We start from the raw sequence: 24,090 nt of genomic DNA, 5'->3' as shown, positions 1-24,090 counted from the left end.
CTCTTGTAATAAAACAGCAAAGAGCTTGCCTCAATTGTGTTCGTGTCCTAGTGTTTTGTACAAGGTAGAACTTATGAGCTATGAAATAGCATGTTAGGCTGAAGACATTTCTAAGCAAAGTATCGAAGGCGCAGCTTGAACTCTCTTGAATGGTTGTGATAGGATGTGAGACGAGAGAAATGACTTAAAGATGGAATTTCTAATCAAAGGGGAAGTAGGACATAGAGAATCCTCAGAATCCTCAGCCTGTGTTGTAAAAAAGGAAAAGGAAAAAAGATGTCAGACACAAAATACCCAGGGTGTGGCCAAGTGTCTGCTTCATGAGACTTAAAGACGGCATACAAGTGGGGCTTGTCACGACCACTGAGGGATGGCCCAGAAGGTATTTTTGGAAAATCCCTTGGGCCGTATCTCCTATCGCAGGCCCAGAAAAATCACCCCCTACAAGCAGAATGACTCCAAAGGAGGGGCCATAGATGTCTAAGGGGCCCAGGTGCTTACTGCCCATGACCACAGTCCACATCCCTTGACTGTCCTAAGGTTGGCACCAGCAGGCCCAGGAGTGGTGTAGGCATGGTGGCTGCCCCTGTGGCAAGCATTAATAGCATGTGCACCTGTGCAGTTCCACCCCTGCCAGTACACGGCGAATGTGAAATGCATACCTACCTCCATAGCAAGGCCTCAGAGTACGACCACCCAGAGCCTCCAGGACCCCACTCGTAGAAAATAGGGCGTCAAGCCAGAGAGAGCTTTCCGATTTACTCTTGTTTACCCTGCATGGGGTTCAGACTTACTTGGGACCTGTGACCCCTTTCTTTTCTATTTATCCTTTTTGGAATGAAAACAGGCATTCCATGCCGGCTCTACCATAGAATTTTGGAAGCGAGTAATGTTTGATTTCACAAGTTCACAGCTGGAGAGCAATTTGCCTCAGGATGAATCATACCTTGAGTCTCATCCATATCTGATTTAGATGGTATTTAGATGGGACTCAGACTTTGGAGTCAAAGCTGGGATGAGTTAAGATTTATGAGATGGACTAAGTGACTTTGCATATGAGAGGGGTGTGAAGCAGAGTGGGGTGGAGGGGCAGGGCTGGCATAAAATAGAATGCTGAGGGAGGCATGATGCTTGTTGCCAGCCCCAAATCTCCATCAAAACCATGGTCTCAGGAGATGGGACCTTTGCGGGATGTGACTGGGTAATGGGGACAAAGAGAGTGGGCGGAGAAAGGTAGAGGGTACCCAACCACTAAGTGAAGGGGCTGAGGAGGTGGCTCCATTGGTAAAGCACTTGATGCACAAGTAAGAAGACCTGCGTTTCTTCCTCAGAACTCACAGAAAAGAGACAGCTGTGGTGGCTTGTGCTTGTAATCCCAGCACTGGGGAGGCAGAGACCAGCAGATCTCTGAAGTTCACTGGCCAGCCAGCCTCAACTAAGCAGTGAGCTCCAAGCCAAGGAAAGAGCTGTCTCAAAAAAACAAGCTGGATGGTACCTAAGCAATAGCTCACGTGAGATTTTTCTCTGGCCTCTGGCCTCCATACGCATACGTGTGTGTATGTGTGTGTGTGCACACTCACACACACGTGCACCTGGATGCACACATTCACGTGTACCTGTATGCACATGTATACGTGAACATGTACCTACATGCGCACACATTCTTGTGCACCTGTATGCATATGCACACACACACACACACACACACACACACACACACACACACACACACGTGCACCTGCATGCACACAAACACATAAGTAAATCAATAAATGAAGAGAACTTGCAGAGACTTGTGAATGGGGTCCAGAAAAAAAATCTCCCTGGAGGATGTAACTGTTAGCCAGAAGATAAGAATAAGTAGGGCTCATGCACGAGAGCTTTTGGGAAGAAGCAGTGTTCTAGGCAAAGAACAGCACAGTTGGCAAAGACCTCAAGTTGACAGAGAACCTGAGGCTTTTGAAGATCTCACTAGCCATTGAGAACTGTTGAGAGTGGTGGCCAGCAAGAACAAGACTGGGAAGGATCTGGTCTGGAGGTCTCAAATTGGACTGAGCATCAGACTCACCAGGAAGAACAGGATGCCCTTCACTGCTAGAATTTCTGATGCTCCACTAGTTCCAAGCCTGAGAATTGATATTTCTAAAGCTTCCTGGTGATGCCCATTAGTAGGTCAATGTCAAATTGCTCTAGGCCACATTAAGTGGTCAAGACCTTTCCCTAAGATGGGGTGGGATGGTAGGTGTGTGTGTGTGTGTGTGTGTGTGTGTGTGTGTGTGTGTGTGTGTGTGTGTGTTTCCCGCGTTCCTGTGGTTCCCAGGTAAAGTCACAAACAGGCTCTCAGGCTCTTCCCTACTTCTAGAGATGGCCTTCCCTTGGGAGGGAATTGTCCCTAGGCCTCTTGCATTTGCACAGCCTGCTAATTAATTGTTGAGAACTATCTCCTCAAGGATGTTTTATATAGCCAACAGCCTTGGGGAGACAGAGAGGGCATGGCATCTCTCCAAAGCAAAGGGAAAGAAGCTAAGTGCCTACTAGTATTAAAAACAATCTCTTTCTGGGGCGAGGGGCAAAAGTCAGGCCAGGTTTGTTCCCCTCAAAAGAGATCCAGGTTCCCTTAAGTTCTCTCCAGGAACACACCCCGCTATGTGGGCACAGGTCACCTAACCATCTTCCAGTCCTGCTGTTAGAATTAGGGCAGGGAAACCCTTTCAACCTTAACCCTCTGGCTGCTTCCTTTGCTGCGTAATAGAACGCTTTGTCTCTGACCCAGGAGGCCCATGCATTCTGCCAGTATGCATGAAATCACGGCAGGCTGTCATGTCAGCTTGCAAGTCGACTCAGGGCTCATAACAGTTGATCAACAGGCTTTCCCTCTTGGAACATTAATCTGTTCCCCTCTGTGGCCTGTCCCCCAGGCCCCTCTAGTCATTGCAACGGACTCCCCAGTGGTGTTGTTTGCATCCAGGCTCTGTGGTCACCTGCAGGAAGATTCTCTCTCCTCTACTCCCTATCCCCAGAGGTCGGTATTAGAAGGCAGCAGTACCTTTCTCGTGACCCCGCTTGACCTTGGACTTGCACAGATCATTGTGAAGTTAGGCGTGCATTGCCACACTGGATCTTCCTAAGCCCACTCGTGAGAATGAAGGCAGAGTTCCCATCCTGCCAAAGGGGAAACTGAGGTACACATCAGCAGAGGAGGGTCACCCCCGAGCTCTGTGCCCTTTTCACAGCAGCCTGAGGCTGTGTTTCAGGTCAGCCTGAGCCATACGTGGCTAGGTAGGTAAGGCTTGATGAAAGATGCAAAAAGGAGTCTGCAGAGCTAAAGAGAAATGATAGGGAACTACATTAGCATCCCTTCTCGAGAGCAGCCCATACATTTAAACCTTCCCCCGGCTCAGCTCTCACCTAAGGCAGGAAGAAAAAGGTCCATCATTCACCCTTAAGTAGGGGTGGAGTTTTAGGTAGCAGGTTTTCTCTTTTAACTGTCAAGGTAGGAGAAAGGCTGAGCTGCTCAGGTAGTGGAAGTGGGGGAAGGGGGTGGGGGGGGAGGGAGAGGCTGCAGGCTCGCTCCAGGCAGCCCGGTTTGTGTTTGAATTGTAGATTGCTGAGTTTGATTGGAAAGTCAGAAGTCTAGCCAGGCCCCCTGCAGACCTATTTATGTGCAACTGGTCTCTTCTCACAGACGAAACAAACATCAGAGGCTACCCAGCCTGCCTGACAAGCCCTCTGTGTTATCAAAGCAGGTGCCGGTGTCAAGCTGAACCAGAACAGCTGGGGAGCATGAGGACCCTGCAGAGCAGCCCGCACTAACCCTACCAACCCAGGGTGTTCTCAGAATTCCCCTTTCCACTTCCAGCCCCATGAAACTTTTAGCATCCGCCTCGTCCCCTCGGCCCCTGGTAAAGTCCCATCCCTTCTTTCTCCTCTACCACTTCCATTTCATCTCTAACTGATCTAATATTAATGTTCTCGTCATTACAGCATTCGCAGGCAAAGAACACGTTTTGTCCACAGAGAGAGGGAGTTGAGAAATTAATATAATATTTGTTCAGGATTGATTTCAAGCTGTAATCCTTGCTGCCAGAGAGACCCATCTGTTTAAAACTATCAGACACTAATTACCCAGCTCGTGAACACAATAGCAGGATTGAGGAGCTGAGGCCTGATGCTCCCCCACACACTTGCAATTTAGCATTGTTATTTATTACAGGGAGAGGGAAAAAAAAATCTCTCCGTGAAGAAGATCTCCCATCCTCTTGACTGGCAGAGGCTCCCAGAGGACTCAAGCACAGCAGGGAAGAGGTCTCTGAATTTCTTGATCAAAGACTACGAGGAATTGCATTCATGTGGCTATAAAGGTTGAGCTCATCCCAAATGCTTTCCTCTCTCTCCCCTCCCTGACTCAGTCCAGACTCCCCACCAAATCTGCTCTTTGGTGATACTTAATAAAGATACCGTCATCCTTGAGGGGAAACAGAGTTGAAAGACTATTCTCCCGTGGTCTCTTTCCTTCATCTTCCTTAAGTAATCAGATATCGGGCCTGGGCTGTGCACTCTGTTTTCTACCTTCGCTCTCACAATGGACTCCCCCTCCTTTCTAGTCAAATCCAAGACCCAAATGTTTAGACAGTGTTTCGAGCTATTGATGTCCACTTCCGGTCTATATTCCTTTCCCGTCTCTATTCTGTTGTTCATTATGATTCTTGGAGGGAGGGAGGGAGGGAGGGAGGGAGGGGGAGAGAGAAAGAGAGAGAGAGAGAGAGAGAGAGAGAGAGAGAGAGAGAGAGAGAGAGGGATTGACAAAAGGAGAAGGGGGAAGAGATGAGGGGGAGGAGGGAGGGGGAGGGACGGGAGGAATCAGCAGGAGAAGTTTAGCTGATTATGTAGTTCACCTGTTCAAAAAATCTTCAGTGGCTCCCCTTGGCCACCAACTAATTGGATATTTCACACCCTCCAAGTTCTAGCCTCAAGGCGTTGTCCCACTGCCCTCTGTCTTTCCACTGTGTAAGCCGAGCAGCTGGGGAAAACGAGCTGCTCATGCCTCCACAACGGCTGAACACTTCCATGCTCACCTCCCCAGTTCATCGCCACCACATAAAAGGCCCGGCCCTGCTCCTGTGTGCCTTCCCTCTTGGAAGCCTTCCTCCGCTCACAAGATCCCTGTCTTCCTCTGATGCACTATAGTGTTGTATTTTGGGAGTACCTCTAACGTCCTTGATGTTCTCTTCACACTGGTTCTAGATTTCCTGGTACTCCTGATAACTACACAGACCCAGTCCCCTCTTTTATAGGGAATGTGGCTTGGTGGGAAGACAGACCATAAGTTCACGATTGTAGCATTTATGAGAGTACAGGCTGAGAAGGAGAAGTTTAAGGGGCTAATGAGACAGAAGAGAGTTCCCCTTAGGCAGTAAAAGACAGGGGCGCATGGTGGACTGTGAGCTCATCCTGTAGTAGGAGTGAGTCATCCCCTAAATGGGCAAGTGGTGGTCTGGTTGGGCTCGGGGAACACGCACAAGTCGGGGGATTTCTCACCAGCTCAGCCTATGATGAGCTCAAAAATGACCAATTCCAATAAAGATGAGCTCAGTCTCCATCTCATTTCCCCCATAAGATCCATAAACGCCCACTAGGCAGAACAGCACCACAGTCTCCCTCCCTCCCTCCCTCCCTCCCTCCCTCTCTCCCTTCCTCCCAGCACTGTGGCCCCTCCCACTCTCACCTTTCCTTAAGAAATCCCTGGTGATCATTTCTAGTTCAATCCATTTGTCCACAAATTTCGGGAATTCCTTGTTTTTAATAGCTGAGTAGTATTCCATAGTGTATATGTACCACAGTTTCTTTATCCATTCTTCTACTGAGGGACACTTAGGCTGTTTCCACTTAGGGCACTTAGGCTATTATGAATAAGGCTGCTATGAACACGGTTGAGCAAATGTTCTTGTTGTGTGCTGGAGCATCTTCTGGGTATAATGAGTGAGTTAACCCAGAAGCAGAAAGAGTCAAATGGTATATGCTCACTTATATCTGCATACTAGCCCAAGGGGCATGTCCCATGAAAGCCTTCACTTACCAGGAAACTGGGACAGAGGGGAGGACATCCTATTGGGACTCTAGATGAAATAAGCATGAGAGAATGGCAAAGTTGAAGGATCCAGAGGGTCCTAGAAACCTACAAGAAGAACATTATGATAGGCAGATTTGGGCCCAGGGGTCCCGCTCAAACTATGGCACCAGCCAAGGACAATACAGGTCATAAACTTCAAATCCCTACCCAGATATAGCCAATGGACAGGACATTCTCCACAGTTGAGTGGAGAGTGGGGTCTGACTTTCACACATACTCTGGTGCCTCATATTTGACCAAGTCCCCTGAATGGGGAGACCTGGTGGCACTCAGAGGAAGGATAGCAGGGTACCAAGAAGAGACTTGATACCCTATGCGTATATACAGGGGGAGGAAGTCCCCCTCAGTCACAGTCATAGGGGAGGGGAATAAGGGGAAAATGGGAGGGAGGGAGCAATGGGAGGATACAAGGGAGGGGATAACCATTGAGATGTAATATGAATAAATTAATAAAATTTTAAAAAAAGAAATCAGTGCGATGCTTTCTCTGTTTACTCCTTGTCCATGGTTTTTTATCCTTCTTGGGTGTGAGACAAGAAACTCATAAAGTCATTGACTCAGGGGAGGGAGGGAGGGAGGGAGGGAAGAGCAGAGGAAATGGGGTACAATAAATAGTAAGATCAAAGACCAGCAAATCAGTTAGGGAGCTGCTGGGGTTTGGGTCCCCCAAGGATCCATGGCTGCAGGCTGAAGGCCTGGGCAAGGCTGAGATAGAATCTTTAAGAGGTGCCATCTGGTGAGAAGTCTTCAGGCCAGCTGGAAATGTGTCTTCAAAAGGGACTGTGGGAACTCCATCTCCCTAGCTTCCTGCATCCCAGTGCAATCTCCTGCTTCCACACATACTCCCATCACAGCCATGATGCGATGCAGCCACAGGGGGCCTCACCAGAATGGATCTAACGTTAGGCACACTACACCCTGGAACCTCCAAAACTGTGAGCAAAATAGCTCCCTTTGCCTTATGAGCAGCTTGCCTCTGGCATTTCATGACAGTAACAAAAAGCTGACTCAGACAGAAATTAGATGTAAGGGAATGGCCACCTCAGCTAGGCTGGAGAGGAACAGCTAGATTTAAAAGCTGTTATGGGAAGAGAAGGGCTAGAATTGAATTTCTGTTTGACTCTTGGCGGGAGGAGAAGGGGGAAAAAGCAGAATGGCTCCACAGTCTGGGTTCTGAGTGATTGTAACCAACAGAGCAAGCACAAGCAGGAGGCCTGTCAGAAGAGGAGCTCCCACTTGGTTAGGTCCAAGCTACCAGGAGCTGCTAGAGGGAGAGTTCCAGCCCTTTTATAGATGCTGCCGGTGTTATTTGTATAGAGCTCTATAGAGAGGTGATCAGAGGACACAAAACTATATGTGATGTGTGCACTTTGATAAGTTTTGACTGTAATGAAAACAGCGAACACAATCATCAGCCATGGGCCAGCAAAATGGCTCAGTGGGGAAAAGTGCTGCAACCCCCCCCCACCCCCAGAACACATGTGAAAGTGGAAAGGAAGAACGGACTTAACAAGGTTGTCCTCTGATCGCTACATGGGTACCCATACCCACATCAAACACATTCACAATAATAAAAAAAATTTTAATGTAATATTTTATTAGTTTTTTTTAGAATTTCATACATGTTTACAACACTTATTCACTTCCTGTTCCTTTCTCCAACCCCTCCTCTAGGTATATGCCCCCACCCCACCCCCAACTTCATGTCCTGTTTATTTTACTTTTCAGTGACCCACTGTCCGAGTCAGGGTTACTACTGCTGTGATGAAACACTACGGCCAAAAGTGACTTGGGGAGAAAAGGGCTATTTGACGCACATCACAGTCCATTGGAAGGAAACCAAGGCAGGAGCTCAGACCCAGCAGGAACCGGGAGGCAGGAGCTGATGCAGAGGCCATGGAGGGGTGCTGCTCACCGGCTTGCTCCTCATGGCCTGCTCAGCCTGCTTTCTTACAGAACCCAGGCCCGCCAGTCTAGGGATGGTGTGTGGGGGCAATGTGACCACTGCCCACAATGGCCTGTGCCTTCTCAACCATCAATCACTAGTTAAAAAAATATCCTGTAAGTCTGCCTATAAGCCAAACTTATGGAGGCATTTTTTTCAGTTGAGGTTGCCTTCTCTCAGATGACTTTTGTGTCAAGCTGGCATAAAAGTAGCCATCACATTCCCCAAGTCCAATTTGTGCTGTGCATATATGCATGGACACTGAGTCATCCGCCAAAGCACGGCTGACCAACCAGGAGCCACACCCATAGAGAAAGATGACTGTGCCTTCTCCAAAAGCCATCAACTGTCGATAGCTCCTTTGCTAGCAGTTGGGGCTCAGGAATCAAATTTTTAAAATAAAAGTTTGTATAACTCTCTGCTGAAATTTTTCCCCTGCCCTTCCTCCTTGACACCCTAGGTGTGTTCTCTATTTCTGTTACTGTAGATTATGTCATGTTTCCTAAAGTTTTATAAAAATGAAAGCACAGAAGCACGTGGTATAAATGTATTTTCTCCAGCTTTTAACTTGTCATAATTATTTTGGAATTCATCATCCATGTTGCTTATTCCTTAATTCAGTCATTTTTATTAATGGCAGTATAGTATTCCAGAGTGGCTATAGTACTATTTATCTATCTACTCACCTACCAATAGGTTATTTCTGGTTCAGGGCTATTAGTAGCAAAGCTGCTATAAACATCTTTACAGAAATCTCTCACTTGATGAAAAGCCATACATTCTCTCTCTCTCTCTCTCTCTCTCTCTCTCTCTCTCTCTCTCTCTCTCTCTGAGACATGTGGTGGGATGATTGGATCACATACACCATGGTCATAATAGCAACGAGATCATCTAATACTGACTGCTTGACACAGACTCCACAGATCAAGAACATAATTTCCAATAAACTGTTCCCATTTCAATGGCACCCACAACTTTTGGTCAACTGGCTACAAATGCCAGTCCACAAAAAGTCGTCCGATTGTATGATTCTCTAGATTGATTTTATGTGCATTTGGCTTTAGAACAAAGGATACACGTTGGAACCCGCCGAAGGAAGGGATGCTGGCTCACAACAGGGTGTCCCTGTCCTCTCTTCCTAGAACTGGGACATATCAGATTCCTGGTGCATCGACATAACTGTCAACCAAGAAGCTGTGCTGGGCTCTTGTGTCCAGAATTCTTCCCGGAGCCTTATTATGTAGGCCTGATTTAATCACTGACATCAGTCTCCAGCCCTGTCCTCCCTGGAGGAGGTCATTGTGTTATCTGGCTTGAAACCCCGTTCTCTAAACCCATGACTGGTCTGAAGCACAAGCATCCCCATCCTGAGTCATCTTCTCAGTATGAACTCAGATGTGGTCCAGGGTACATGTTGATAATATAGGGACTTCCATCACTGGAAAGCTCCAAAGGTGGGCTGACTGCTTTACTTCATAGCAACACTGTTAACGTTCAATAACCCTTGAATGAATACATCACAGAGACTAATAAACACAAGGCCAAGAGTGACTTTTTGATTGACTATGGCTGAAAGCTGACTCTAAGCAAAGCATGGGCTTACGTATTTAAAAAGACAACTGTCGTGTCAAAGGCTAAAAGAAGAGCTCTAGGTGCCGAGGCAGCCACTGGGGCTAGAAATCTGTCTTCTGTTTGTCTCTATTTCATCTGCGGAAAGCTTTATTTTTTTTTTCTTCCTTATTGCAGGAAACTGCTATGATTGAACTGCTCTGAGTCATAGCTCACCCCCACCCCCACTCCTCTTAGCATAAATAGAGTTCTCACAGAAGAACCCTAATTAGCCCTTTTAGGATTCTGCGCTTAGTTCTTTGAGCAGTCACTGTCCCAAATGAAGGGACGCTTGTCTGGGCCTTGAGCATATAGCTGTCTCTGTGGCCTTTCGTTATGACTGAGAAATGAAGGAGAACAATGAATACTAAGATGGGACTAAACACGGTTTGCAAATCTACTAGGCTCCATGTCTACACCGTGTGCTAGCTTAGGGAGCAGCGCCCGCAAGTACCATCTTGCATAAGCAATTGTTCACAGCAGCAGCCCTGGCGGGTAGGGGTGTATTTCACAGACAACGACCTGAGGCTTGGTAAGAATAAATTGTCAGGTAACAACAAAAAAAAAAGTTTAAAATGACTAAGATAGAATCTTTGAACCATGGATCTAGGAAAATACACGTCTGTCTTGTACTTTAGAGACTACATATAACTTTTTCAGTTTTGTTTTGTTTTGTTTTTTGAATTCAATTTTCTTTGTATTACTTTTACATTGGCATGGTAATGGGTTTCACTGTGGTGCATCTTCCTTTCAGTGTGTGTGTGTGTGTGTGTGTGTGTGTGTGTGTGTGTGTGTGTGTGTGTGTGTGTGTGTGTGTTGACATACATACCCAGTGGATTAGGAGACACCTGATGTAGATGCTGGAAATTGAACTGAGGTCTCTAGAAGAACAGCAATCACTCTTAACTGCTAAGCCATCTCTCCAAGCCTCATTACGGCTTTTTCATAATACTTTGTTTTTTCATTAATTCTCCTCTTCCACTCCCCTCTTCTTCTTCTTTTCTTCCTGATTGTCCCTTACTCCCTTGACTTCCCTACATAGCCCTCTTTTTTCTGTCAGTCTGTCTCTCTCTGTCTCTCTGTCTCTCTCTCTCTCTCCTCACTGCCCCCCACATACTTTAAAATCTTGGATCTACATTGGGGAGAAACATGGTGTTCGTCTTTCTGAGCCTGGCTTGTTTCATTTAACATAATAATTTCCTGTTCTATCCATTTTCCTGTAAGTACCATGATTCGTTTTTCTTTATGGATGAATAAAAGTGAGCGTATGTGCATGTCTGTGTGTGTACACCTTCTTTACCTAGTCATCTGTTGATGGGCATCTAAGTCCATTCTGTTTCTTAGCCATTGTGCAGAATGCAGCAATGATCACAGATGAACAAATCGCTCAGTGGTAGGACCTAGAGTCTGTTGTGTATATGCCCAGGAATGGTATAGCAAGGGCCATAATATTTCTATTTTTAGTTTTTTTTAAAACCTCCCACACTGATTTCCATAATGACTATATCAGTTTACACTCCCGCCAGCAGTGAATAAGGGTTCTTTTTGCCCCACATCTTCACCATGGTTGGCTGTCTTTTTTTTTTTTTTTCTTGATGGTAGCCATTCTGCCTAGACTTAAACTGTCAAATAGTTTTAATTTACCGACTCTGACTACCAAGGATGTTGAACACACACACACACACACACACACACACACACACACACACACTGACCCTTTGTGGTCCATCTCTTAAGAACTGTTAGTATCTATTCTGTTCATTAACGTGCGTATTGATTGGAAGACTGAGGGGGGTTAATTTTGTGATTCTTTATATATTCTATATATTCTCCCCTCATTACCCTCACCTGAAGCATAAACTACCCATTCATATGTCTATTGCACACCACCGGCACAGCAGAGGATTTGGTGACACAGAGACCCCATCACTGCTCTTGCAGAGCTGACACCTCAGGGGGGTGGGGGTGGGGAAACAAAGAATAATAGCTTTAGCAATGGTGGAAGGAAGACAAGAGCTGCAGGGTGGGGCCCTGCAAGGTGTCAGAGGTCACCTTGAGAGCTGACTGGACATCACCTGCTGGTTCCTTCCTTCACCTCAGTCTGGGGGCGGGGCACTGACCCCCACCCTCTTCACTCTCGGTGTCAATGTCCCCCCACCAGCCCACCTCGAGACATCTGGCTCTTTTTGGACATAGCGAGGTATGTCCAAAAACTACCTGGCAAGGGTGGTTTACCAGACTCTTGTGTGGTCTTCCTGGGGGCAGAGTTGTGACCTAACCAAGATCTGTTCCAGCTTTAAATCTTTGAAGCTATGATACAAGCCAAGCCCCTTCCTGGATTCTGAAACAAAGAAAACATGAAGAGAGCAACATTTCCCATTCCGTTGGGAAGCTGGCCCAGTCTCCCTGGTCGCCAGGAAAACATGTAATACGTCCATGTCAAAAGCAATGACTCCTCGGGGAGATTATCAAATTAAGATCCATCCATTGAAAAGCCTAATGCTATTGATTAAAGAGCAAACACCAAATCTACCTTCGTCTGGCCCCAGAGCTGGATGGATTTATGTTCTCCTTGTCTTTAAATCGTGAGTTAGGACACATTTGGGGCACTTGGGGCTCAGACGATAAGCAGCTCTTTCTGTGTTCTCTTCTGGGAAGATTTCTGCATTGGCTCAGTGAGGCAAGAGGAAGAGTCCTGGCTTCAGAGTCAGGTGGCTGGACATCCCCAGCCTTTATAAACAGCAGCCACTACCATGTGGAAAGTGATCCAGCACACAGAGTTGATGTATGAGTTAGGTTTCCTGTTCCTGTGATAAAGACCATGGCCAAAAGTGACTTGGGGAAGGAAGGATTGGTTTGACTTGTGTGGCCATCATTGAGGGAAGCTAAGGAAGGAACTCAAGCAGGGCAGGAACCTGGAGGCAGGAACTGAAGTAGAGGCCATGGAGGAGTGCTGCTTACTGCCTTGCTCCTTCTGCCTCACTCAGCCTGCTGTTTTCCCCCTCAATACAACCCAGGTCCACTTGCCCAGGCATGGCACCACCCACGGTACGCTGGGTCATTAATCAAGGAAATACCCCCACAGGCTTGGCCATAGGCCAATCTGACAGAGGCATTTTCTGAACAGAAGTCCTTCTTTCCAGATGACTCCAGCTTGTGTCAAATTGGCAAAAACCTAAAACAGCACAACTGGCCATCCTGGTCACATACATCACCGGATTGAAATAACTGACGATGATGCACTTTGTGACTTCAAATTCTGTCATTTGGCGCATGGAGACAAACCCCATGGCATGTGATTAAGATGAATTGGGTCATCTACACCACAACACCAGGATGTGCCCAGCTGGTCCGTACTACAGTATCAGATAGACTGGCTATTTCATACTATAACATTGAATAGACAAGCTAGTCCACATTATAATATCAGAATAGATTGGCTGGCTCACATTATAACAGAAGACGGATCGTCAAGGGGGGGGGGAACCCATAAACCTAATCTTAAACTTAATAGAGATTTTTCATAAGAAAAGAAAAGTCTAGCAAACCAGTTAGTCTCCGTGTGCATCCAGCAGGAGTGACACAGAGGGGGCAGCCATGGGGGAACAGGGCAGAGACTAAGATGAACACGATGGGGTGGGGGAACTCTGCAAGGCTTACCCATGCCAAGCCCTCTGTGCCTCTGCATCATTGAAGAAATGGGATAGGAGGGGCGCCTGTCACATGACGGTGTATGACCTGCTTTGGGAAGGGAGGACAAGGGAAGGCCAAAGTGACCTTTCTGCTGCCAATTTCTCATACTCCTTCAGCAGATGATACTCAATATGCCAAGGTATTATATATTGGGGGTAGTATGTCCTGAACCTGTTATTTGCACCATTCTTCCTCTTCTGTACTTAAAAGAAAAGTGTGTGTGTGTGTGTCTGTCTGTCTGTGTGTGTGCACGTGTGCACCCAAAGAGGCCAGAAGATGACATCAGATCCCTGAATCTCCTAGAGCTGGAATTACAGGTGTTTGTGACCTATCAGACAAGGGTACTAGGTACCCAAGTGCTCTTAATCACTGAACCATCTCTCCAGCCTCCCCATTTCCCCAACCTTTTCTTCTTGACATCTGCAGAGCTCCTACAGAGGCCTAGTTCCAACACCATCTCTGTCCAATGTCTTCCTTGAAGCCCCAGGCATAGTCATCTTTTGGCACTTTGTCATATGTGGGCTTACCCATCACACAGCACTGGAGAATGCACTTGTACACATGTTTCTCTCTCAAGACTCAAGTGTCTTAGGAACAAGTGCCATGTTTTCATCACCCCAGTCCCCCCTCCATCACCGCCCCCCCTTGCTGAGGCTAAAAAGCCAGATGTTATTTTCAAATGAATAATTCAGTAAATGAGAGAATGAACAGACCAGCACCTTCCCTTACTTTGAAGTCTCTCTAGCAATGGAGCACAGATCAGAATCTTAGCCTGCTTCCATTGATATCATGATCTCCTCATCCAGTAAGCAGTCCCCAGCATTTTGCTCTCTCTGAGATACTGTTGTCATCTGTTACTGCTGACGACTGTGGGAGATGAACAAAAAAGGAGCTGGGGAAACAGCTCAGTCAGTAATATGCTTGTCATACAAGCATGAAGACCCGAGTTTGGTTCCCCAGAACCCATGTGGAAAAGCTGAGCCCAAGAGCACATGCCTATAATCCTGGCACTGTGGAGGTGGAGACAGGTGGGTCCTGGGGGCTCACTGGCCAGCCAGTCTAGACAAACCTGAGAGCTCCAGGCCAATGAGAGGCCTTCTCTAAGAAAGAAAGAAAGAAAGAAAGAAAGAAAGAAAGAAAGAAAGAAAGAAAGAAAGAAAGAAAGAAGAGAAAAACAAGAGGGAAAAAAGATGAAGATGATTGAGGAAGATACCTGACATCAACCTCTGGCCCCCATATGCACATATGCATATGTGCTCACCCATTGTTTCTCTCTCTCTCTCTCTCTCTCTCTCTCTCTCTCTCTCTCTCTCTCCACACACACACACACACACACACACACACACACACACACGAAAATGTCTATAAGAATTGAACCAAATTCCTGAGTCAGATGGATACAATTATGAAGCACAGAGATCCCTTTAGGTGACTGGCCAGACCAGCCTTGAAGATCAATGGCACAAGAGAACACATCCAGATCTATCTTTCTAAGGTAAGTTCATTTAAAATGACAGAAGCAGGATTTAAGACAGACCAATTCATTCCCCCAGAGAACATTCCAGAACTGGAGAACATGGAAGATAGATGAAGGACTTCTTTCTCTGTACTTTTTCAAGGAGCTGACTTCTTCCACGCCACCACCCCTCTTTAATCTGTTCAGACTGGCTGTGGGCCAGTCCTCCCTGAGGCAAGAGGACAGAGGCTGAGATCTCCATTAGCCAGAGAATTGTGGGACTATCAAAGCATCTGCTTCTCAGGATACTGGGCAGACCACCAGGGATGCTATGAAGGCTTCTCCAAGCACGCATCCCAGACACAGAAGTTACCCCATCTTCCTGCTGCTAGCAGCAGTGCGCCACCCCCATGGAGCAGGGCCACCGGGTACCAGCCTTTCCTGCCCCGGCAAGGAGGCACAGCCAGGTGCAGGAAGCAGCTGCTTTAACAATGTTGTGGGGGCAGGAGGAGAGAGGAAATGCTCACTCCAGCACGAGGAAAGCAAAGCCCCAGATGATCCTGCAGCAAGGAAAGGTGAGCGGGAAGGAAATGAAATGGAAAATACTGACAGATTGGAAAGCTAGTCTAAAGGTGGGGCGGAAAGGAACTGGAAGGCTCTGGAGCAAGGAGACACATCCTTCTCCCTGAGGGGTTGGTCTTTCCAGAGAGACCCCTAGCTCCTGTAGGTCTGAACCGCACTATTGGGGAGAAAAGGAAATGCAGAGTGCCACCGCTGCTTTGGGCGATAGAGGACTGAGCTGAGGCCTGACTGGCACTGTTTTCTGTAAAGTTGACCTGCAGACCCAGTCACCTCAACAGGCAAGTCATCTCTTCCCAAAAGGCAACGTCTTGATAAGGCCAAGGCCTACCTTGCCACTCTTGCAAACATCTAGCTTAACTTTAGTGAAGGTGCTGGTGACCAGACACATCTGTGTGCACTGAACAACGACATCTGCCCTGCAGGCATGGGCCTCCAGGTGTTCTTCCACTAAATGGTTTCCTATTCATTGTTTGTTCCCTAGGAAATCATCCTTGTTTCCATTTGAAAGACAAGAGGACCAGTTAAGACAAGTATTGGTATCCTATGCTGAACCTCTAACTCCTAACTTCCTTTTACACACACACACACACACACACACACACACACACACACAGAGCCATATATATATGTATGTATATATATGTATATATACATATATATATACACACTCACCTATGCACACAGACATGTATAGACACACTCACATACATATACATACTTACACATACATACACATGCACACATACACATACACACTCACAAATACACAAATACATATACACACACATACACTCACACACATGCACACAGATGGGCACACATACATGCACTCACATTCACATACACATGCACCGCCATCATGTGATTCTCTCTTTGACTTCTGCTATTATCATCATTCTGCCTCCTCCTGCTCCTCCTCCTTCCATTCCCCCTCCTCCTCCTCCTCTTCCTCCTCCTCTTCTTGTTCTTCCTCCTCCTCCTCCTTCTCCTCCTCCCCCTCCTCTTTCCTCCTAGTTATATTTAACCCAGCCAGGGGGTGATGTCACACGCTTTTAATGCCAAAAGAGGCAGGTGGATCTCTGTGAGTTGGAGGCCAGCCTGGTCTACAGAGTGAGCTCCAGGACAGCCAGGGCTACACAGAGAAACTCTGTGAAAAAAAAAATAGAAAGAAAGAAAAGAAAAGAAAGGTTTATTAGCCCTAGAAGCATCTGCTTCACTGCCAGGGTATAGCTCCACCATTTTCTCTGTCTTCCCTGTCTCTCCAGCCTCCCTAGTGAATGTCAATGACTCTTCTTTATGTTTCTTGGATGGCCAAGGGAGTTATCTCTGCTTCCTTTTCCTCACAGTCTTTCCCTAAGTCCAGGAGTCTATGTGGAGTCAATGATCTGCCAGCCGATTTACAACTGGAAGTCTGAATTCTACGGATAACACAAAGTTTTCTGGAATAGATGAACACCTTCATAAGCCAGCATGCTGGGCCCTGAGATGAGATGTTCATGTTGCTGGCCCAATTCCTCCAGGAAGAAGCGTGATTTGAGGTGGGTCTCCAAAGTTCACTTCCAATCCATCCTTCCAGAAGAGAGCTGCATCAGTGTTTGTGCCAGGAACCTTCTGGATCATCTGGGCTGTGGTAGAAGAGGAATGAGATTCCACTTTACGCTTCACTTAGTGCAAAGCCTGAGCCCATGAGAACCAATCTAGGGTGCAGAACTCTACTCCACAGAGGGAAACGTGAGAGCCAATGGACACAGCCCTGAGCCTCTACACTGAGAAGCCACATACACAGAGGCTACCATTAGATCCAGGACTGTCTCCAATTCTTTTGCTGTTGCTGTGATAAAAATATTTTGATGAAAACAACTTATGGGAGGAAGAGCTTAACTGAGCTCACAGTTCAAGGGTACGCTCCATCATAGCAGAGAAACCGAGGCAGTAGGGGCTTGAAGCAGCCGCTCACCTGGCACCTGTAGTCAAGAAGCAAAGGCCAATGAATGCACAGTTTCTCAGCTCTCTTTCTCTGCTTACAGTCCAGGCTCCCAGCTAGGGAATGACACTGCGGGTGGAGTATAGGTCTCCCCCTCAATTAACGTGTTCAATATAACACCCAACAGGCATGCCCAGAGGCCTGTCCACCAGGTGGTTTTTAGATTTGGCCAAGTTCACAATGGCCTTTAAAGCCTTTTCATCTCTATGGAACCCGACCTTACTATGGACCACTTAGACAGCAACTGACATCAGACTTCCAGCATCAATTGTTTTCTAGTCATGGCATCAGAAAGTCTGGAGAGAGGTCCATCCATTATTTCCTTCAGCCTCCCATCCCTAGGCAACCCTGCTCAGCACTGCTCATCAACTATGCTGAGTCTACATGTTTCTACTAGAGCTAACCAGAGGGTTCATTTTTAAATAAAGCTATAACCAGAGATGGTGGTGGGTTGTAGGGCATGGATGGAGATGAAGAGAAAGGGAGCTCTCCGGCGTAGACATCACAGTGTGAAAACATCACAGCAGGCCCCACAGTGTGAAAACATCACAGCAGGCCCCACACGTGCCTCAGGATCTCTCCACTGCTCTCTGGGTTGAAGGAAGAGCGCTCCCTGCTGGTGAGGAAGCCCTGCTCAGCTGGAAGGCTGGGAACAAGCTCATCCACTGTTGCGCGCCCCCTCATCCCCATGTTAGTTGCTGATGAGGATGGACCTTACATATGGAGGGATGAAAGTGGCTCGGTGACATACACACTCTCACAGAGTTTACTGCACTTGTGCTGGCTAGAAGGTCCCCCCCCCCCCCCCCCGTCATATGCCCCTTGAACACAGTTAAAGGAGGAGGGGAGAGTGGCGGCTGGGAGGAGGTTGGGCATGGTTTCCCAGTGCTGCAGCTGCTCTGCGATCCTCCTTCATCAAGGAAGCTTCCTTTCAAAACAACTGGGAAGTGGTGTGGCTCAACCTGTAGTATCTTTGCTTCCCAGGAGCAAGGAGCCAGTGGTCTCACTGTAAGGCAGGCTGTGGGAGTCGCAGCCTGAGCCAGGTGTGTTTCCAGACCCCCACCCCCACCCCCTCTGGGGCTGCCACATGCTGGCTAACACTAGCCAGTACCTGCCTCTGCCACGCCAGCCTCTGGTGGTTGGAAGGATCTGGTGAGCTTTTCACTCAGCGCAGGTGGTCGGCAAGCTGCAGGCACGGCCATCAGGATTGCAGAATGGGCAGAGCTAATGTGTCCTCCTCCTGGTGAGGAAGGGAGAAGCGGAGAACTGGACTGGGATCAGATTGATCGCAGGGATGTTTGTGATGCCAGTTAACATCCGCTGTGACGCTCTCCATCTCGGCTGGTCCCTCCAAAATCAGATGTCACCCCTGGTCCCTGCCGCTGTGGTCTCATCTCCTCCTCTAATTTCTACACTGCACAGGTATGTCTGTCCATTCACCTGCTACATTCTAAGAGTCCTCCCCCCCCTTTCCCTCCCCGCAGGATCCTCCAGAGCTTTAGTCAACCTTTAAATCTGTGCTGGAGATTACAAATCGCTTGCAGGCAGAGCGGGGCCTGGGACCAAGGTAAGCAAGAGAGGCCTCAATATGCAAAATTTTAAAAAAGGAGGGGCATTCTCCTGGGCTCCTGTGGTGGTGGATCCCTGGGATTCAAGCCTCGGGAATATTCTTTAACTGAGCCCGGTTGGCTCATTCCAGCACTGGCCCCCAAGGACAGAAAAGGAAGGAATATTAATTATTGAGGACCAACAAGGTAGAGGCATTCTGATGTTTCATTTATCCTCACAGTAATCCAATAGAATGGGAACTGACACCCTCATTGATTACGCAGGATGAAACCAAGCTTGGTACAGTTCTGTACTGTGTGCGTGGTCCCAGGACAAATACCAGAGGGCCAGAATCAAACCCCACATCTTCCTAATATGAGTCCTGCTCACTATGACAGCTAATGGCCCCAGCAAAGAGTGCTATTGCCCGGCCAAGGTTGATAAAGGGGCATAGAAGAGGTGGCTCTCTGCAGGGACAGGAGCCCACCACTCTAGACGGGAAAGGAACAATTTCTTCACAACACCCCACCCCACCCCCATTTTAACTGGACCACTGTGACCGGGACCTCAGTCTGTCTTTACCAAGCTCTCTAGCTATTTCCCAGGCATCATGTAGCAGTGATAGCATAGCTTGGAGCATCCACTTTATAGAACCAGGACATCCTCCCTTAGGTCTACCCTGATCTTTATGCCTTCTATTGCAAAGCCCTCCCCTCATACCCTAGTCTTGAGAAACACTCTAAGGCCATCCTGTCCTGGGCAGACGAGCTGCCAAGTTGCACCAATGATACTGCTTCTTACATGGGACCTCAGGCAGCAGGAGCCACCTCTGAAGCCACGTGTTTAGTCAGTGGCCCCAGATGGCAGGAGTGGCCCTGGGAGTGACCTGGCACAACCTACATGTTTTGCGGATATTTACTGATAGCTGCACAGTGGGCCAGGACGGACATCTTTGCCAGCAGCCCTCCAAGGCCTTGACGGTTCTGTGAGCCTGGCTCCACCCCTCCACCCCGACCCCGGGCCCATTTACTTGCACATTCCTGCCTATACCATCACCAAGGAGTATAGCCCAACTGGTCCAGGGACCATACAGGGAGCAACAGGGCACACAAAGGATGGCAGCTAGGGAGAGCAGGTTCCCCCAATCAGTCTGAGGGCGCCTCTGGCCCTCCCACGAGCAGAGGAGCTCAGAGGCCCGTACAGCAGTGGAGCTGGGTGGCAGCTGGGGGCACCTACACATGTGCCAGCTTTCCAAAGTGGGGAGGAAAGGATCCAGCCTGGGATGGCTTCCAGGGATGAGATCACCAGGTGGCCCAGCTTGGAACCAACCTGTCTTCTCTGTGAGAGACCAGAGACACACCCAGCAAGTGAGATTTAAGAAGGACCTGGGACCTCCCCCAGGTGCCAACCCTCTTCTTACCTCAGCCCTGACCTGAGTCCTCAAGCCGTAGTCCTCAGCTGACCCCCTACTGCTCCTACCTGGGCCAGGTATGCTCCAGACTCCAGAGTATGCCCTTCCACTCCCTCGCCTCCATACTGCCACCTCCTCCATCCCTCGTCCACCAGCCCCGCCCACTTCCCATCTTCCCATGCTCTATTCGTTATCTTCCAGCTGCTGCTGGATCCGCTAAGTCCATTTCAAGTGCTGTCCTAGCCTCTCCTGTATCCTCCGATCTTTGACGTCTTCTGAGGAGCCATCACTTAAGGCTCACCAGTTGTGTTGGCTCACTCCCCATCTGTAAGTTCTGTAAGGCAGAGACCACTCTGCCCACGCAGCCCTCCATACCCATAGCTCCTCCTACACGCTGACGTCACCAACAAACGCCGGTCATCCTGAGATCAGGTATGAGACACCGCAGACGGCTCTCTTTCCCAATAACCTTCGTAGAAATACAATTCTGCTCCACATCCAGCCCCATTCCAGCCTACCTGGAGCTCATTTTCACTCCCCAGCGAAGATGGGAAGAAATGGATTGACTTCATGAGCTCATGGCCTCCTCGCCAAGGCTTTAACACCATCATTAAGTCACCTTTGAGGCACCTTTCTTCTCCAGGCTAAATAACTTCAGGTCCTTTCATGTGCCTTCAAAATGTAACTCCCTGGCCTGTAATTAGCTTGGCAACACCTCTGAATTCTCTCCAGCTTCTCCACGCCTAGAACAAAGGAGGGACGTGCGGGAGAAACAGAGAGAACTGCACTGAGGGCCTACTGTGTGCAGGGACTGCTCTTTGTTCCCAGCTGCTCCTTACCCCCGCTGGACAGATAAGCAGGGTTGATAGTTTCCCTGGTCCTCATGACACTGTGGACAGATGGATGCTCCTTCCTCTGGGGAACGTGAGCACTGTCCTAGCTATGCTATATGAAAAGCCCAGTAGCAGCCCTGGCCTCTGATGCTGATATAGTAGGAAGGAAGCTCTCTTCCTCCGGAGGACTGTGGCCACAGCAGCAGCAACAATGTATCCAGATATTACTGAATGTGCTCAGCGGGGAGGGGAGGAGGGGGGAATTAACACACACACACCATCGAAAACTGCTTTGTTAAAGGAATTTTCCAGGAATCAATCAACTTGTAAGCAGCAGAGACTGAACTCAGATCTGTCAGCATCTAAGATTTCTCTTTCTCCTGGCCCCATACAACCATCTGAGAGAGTCTCATCTGGGAAAATAACAGGACCATGTCATTATGTCTTCCACTTTTGCCACTCCCCACCCCAACATGCCATCCTCTCTATGGGTTGCTGAAATGGGCTAATAGATTTGCTCTGCTCTGGGCTAGCCCACTCTCTGGCTACCCATACGACCACCAGAAGCCTTACCTTGGGTCCAACATGATGGATTCCCCAAATCAGAGGTTCAGTATCACTAACTTCAACGCAAGCAGAAGGCACACAGGAAACAGATGCTGAGTGTTGTGGAGTGCTGTCCTCCTGCCGTCTTCATCGGAACAGCTGTGACTGCCAACAAGAGACCCTCAGGATCAAGCCTATTCATGTCCTTTTGTAGGGAGAGAAGGGAGGCTCTTGCCTTCCCTTCCTGCACCTCTCTCCTCTGGTCTGTATTTCTGCCCCAGCCGCACCTGGCCTGGGGTCTTAGGTAATAGAGTATATATAAAGTATGGAAGATTAGCTGGAAGGGAGGCTCCATTTAAACAGCTATGGAGAAGCTGTCATCCATCCTGGGCTGAGACTTTGTGGTGTTGTGGCTGCTCCGGGATCATCTAGGCTCATATAACCTCCTACTCATGCTCTGCATGTAAGCCTAATAAACGCGTTGCTTTGCTGACTTGAGTAGCTTGGTTACTTTGGTTTGTCACTAGTACTTTATCTGGGAGGGGTAGACTTTTTTTTTTTAAAGTATCTTCCCAAGAAAAGGTAATGTAGAACCCACACCCGCCCCCCCAACCCCCGTGCAAAGGTTTAACCAGGGAACCGCATCTGCACATGAGCAGTTCAGTCTTCGCACTGGATGAGAGATGTACAGAGCTGTCCCTAAGCAGCTGCTGGGAAGGGGGAACATGGAATCCGCTGAGCAGCTGCCAAGCAGGCCCTTGGAGAGTCGGCAGAAACTGCCTTTGGCAACTGTGAAGATGCTGCATAAAGCCAAGCAGATGAGTGTCGTGCGCTGTAGGTTATGATGGGGGACATGCGCACTGATCGGGTGATAGAAGCAGGTGTCTGTGTGCCGAGCGTGCCCGCGAGCCACACCTCTCTGAGGGAGGCTTCGGTTCCCGTTTCCCCTCATCGGTTCCAGGTGTCGAGGGTGGGAAACGCTGCCAGGTTGGCGCATGGTGGACTTTTCCACTTGTTCTCCAGGCATTTGTTCAAAGCCTCACGCTCTGTCATCCCTCCCTGGCTATGTATTAAGCTCCATGTAAACCCTGTCTCGGCATGCTCTCTCCCAGCACCCACTTCCTACTGGCCAATTGATCTGTAGACCTCACCCAGACATATACGACTCCCCACCCATCTTCTCTTTTCTCAGGCATCCTTTCAAACCATGTGTCCTGACACTAAAGCTAGCCCTGTCTAGGCACTGGAGATGTCACAGACACAAAGCCAACCAAAACCTCACACCCTGCCCCCAGCCCCTGTTCTTGGGGCGGGGGCGGGGGGTGGGGGGACACTGACATCCTTGTTCCTATTCCCATCTGAACGCTTTGGTCTCATGCGTTCTATCTTGAACTTTGAAATTTCCAGCCCTCTCTTCAGTCTTAGGTCATATCTCAACTCCTCTTCAACCCAAGCAAGGTAGGTCCTGGCTCCTCACTCTAGACTTGGATTGCCTTTCCTGTGTGAGCCACGTGGTGGCATCCAGCAGCTTCTGCCTTTTATTTCTAATGGCCAAGCCCAAGGAGAGGAGGGACTCATCTTTCTAATTCAGAAGCACTCAGTGCTGTGTCTCTAGCACAGAGAAATCGTAAGAGCACACAAGAAGAAAGAACAATGCCTCATAAGGGCTGCCCGCTTCCAGATGCCCAGCCACTGTTCTAAGAACTTATTACTAAGTATCAGGCTCCATCTTGCCAACAAGCCTGTGGGGTTGGTGGGAGCTGGTGCAGGAAATGGAATGACGGGAAGAGGAGGTGCTGGCGGGCAGCGTCGGCTCTGATGGTTTCAGGTGCCAGGGGAGCAGAGCAGGTGGTGTTCTAGAGATGGCTTTGGAGTAGGACCTGTGCTGGAGTCCTGGCTCCATCACTAACCAGCTGGGCAACCTTGGGCAATTGGCTTCCCTTCCCTTGTTTCCATTCACTTTACTATGAAGTGGGGATGATTACAGCACCCACATTCTCGTGTGATGTGACACCATGTACTAACTCAGCATACATGACACAATATGGCACCAGTTGCTACTGGATTTTTAAAAAAATTTAAATATACTGTATGTGTGTGCGCATGTGTGTGTGGTGTGTATGTATGTGTGTGTGTGGTGTGTGGGTGTGTGTGCATGTGCGTATGTGGGGTGTGTGTGTGTGTACCTTCCAGTGATATGGTGCACATGTGATGCTCAGAAGATGAGCTTGGGTGCTTGTTTCTTCTCACTTTCACCTGTGGGTTCCAGCGATTGACCTCAGATCATCAGGATTCGAGGCCTGTGCCTTTACACTGAGCCATCTCATTGGTCTTTATTCTTGGTAGTCTCGTGA

General features: G+C 48.4%; 2 long non-coding RNA genes across 2 annotated transcripts; one reads left to right on the top strand and one right to left on the bottom strand.

The window, feature by feature from the left end:
• The first annotated feature begins 3,639 nt into the window (after window positions 1-3,639).
• Window positions 3,640-4,482, top strand: LOC311597632. Its single transcript, XR_014779288.1, has 2 exons — window positions 3,640-3,907; window positions 4,220-4,482. It is a non-coding gene; the product is annotated as an uncharacterized lncRNA (long non-coding RNA).
• Window positions 4,483-16,615: 12,133 nt separating this feature from the next.
• On the bottom strand, window positions 16,616-22,200 carry LOC311597770. The gene is made up of 3 exons (XR_014779346.1): window positions 20,876-22,200; window positions 18,510-18,638; window positions 16,616-17,378 (listed from the first exon to the last, which is right to left on the bottom strand). It is a non-coding gene; the product is annotated as an uncharacterized lncRNA (long non-coding RNA).
• Window positions 22,201-24,090: the final 1,890 nt, after the last annotated feature.

The sequence above is a fragment of the Acomys minous genome (genome assembly GCF_964271855.1).
Source record: "Acomys minous genome assembly, chromosome: 5".
NCBI classification, from domain to species: Eukaryota; Metazoa; Chordata; class Mammalia; order Rodentia; family Muridae; genus Acomys; species Acomys minous.
This window is presented reverse-complemented; position numbering and strand designations above follow the sequence as displayed.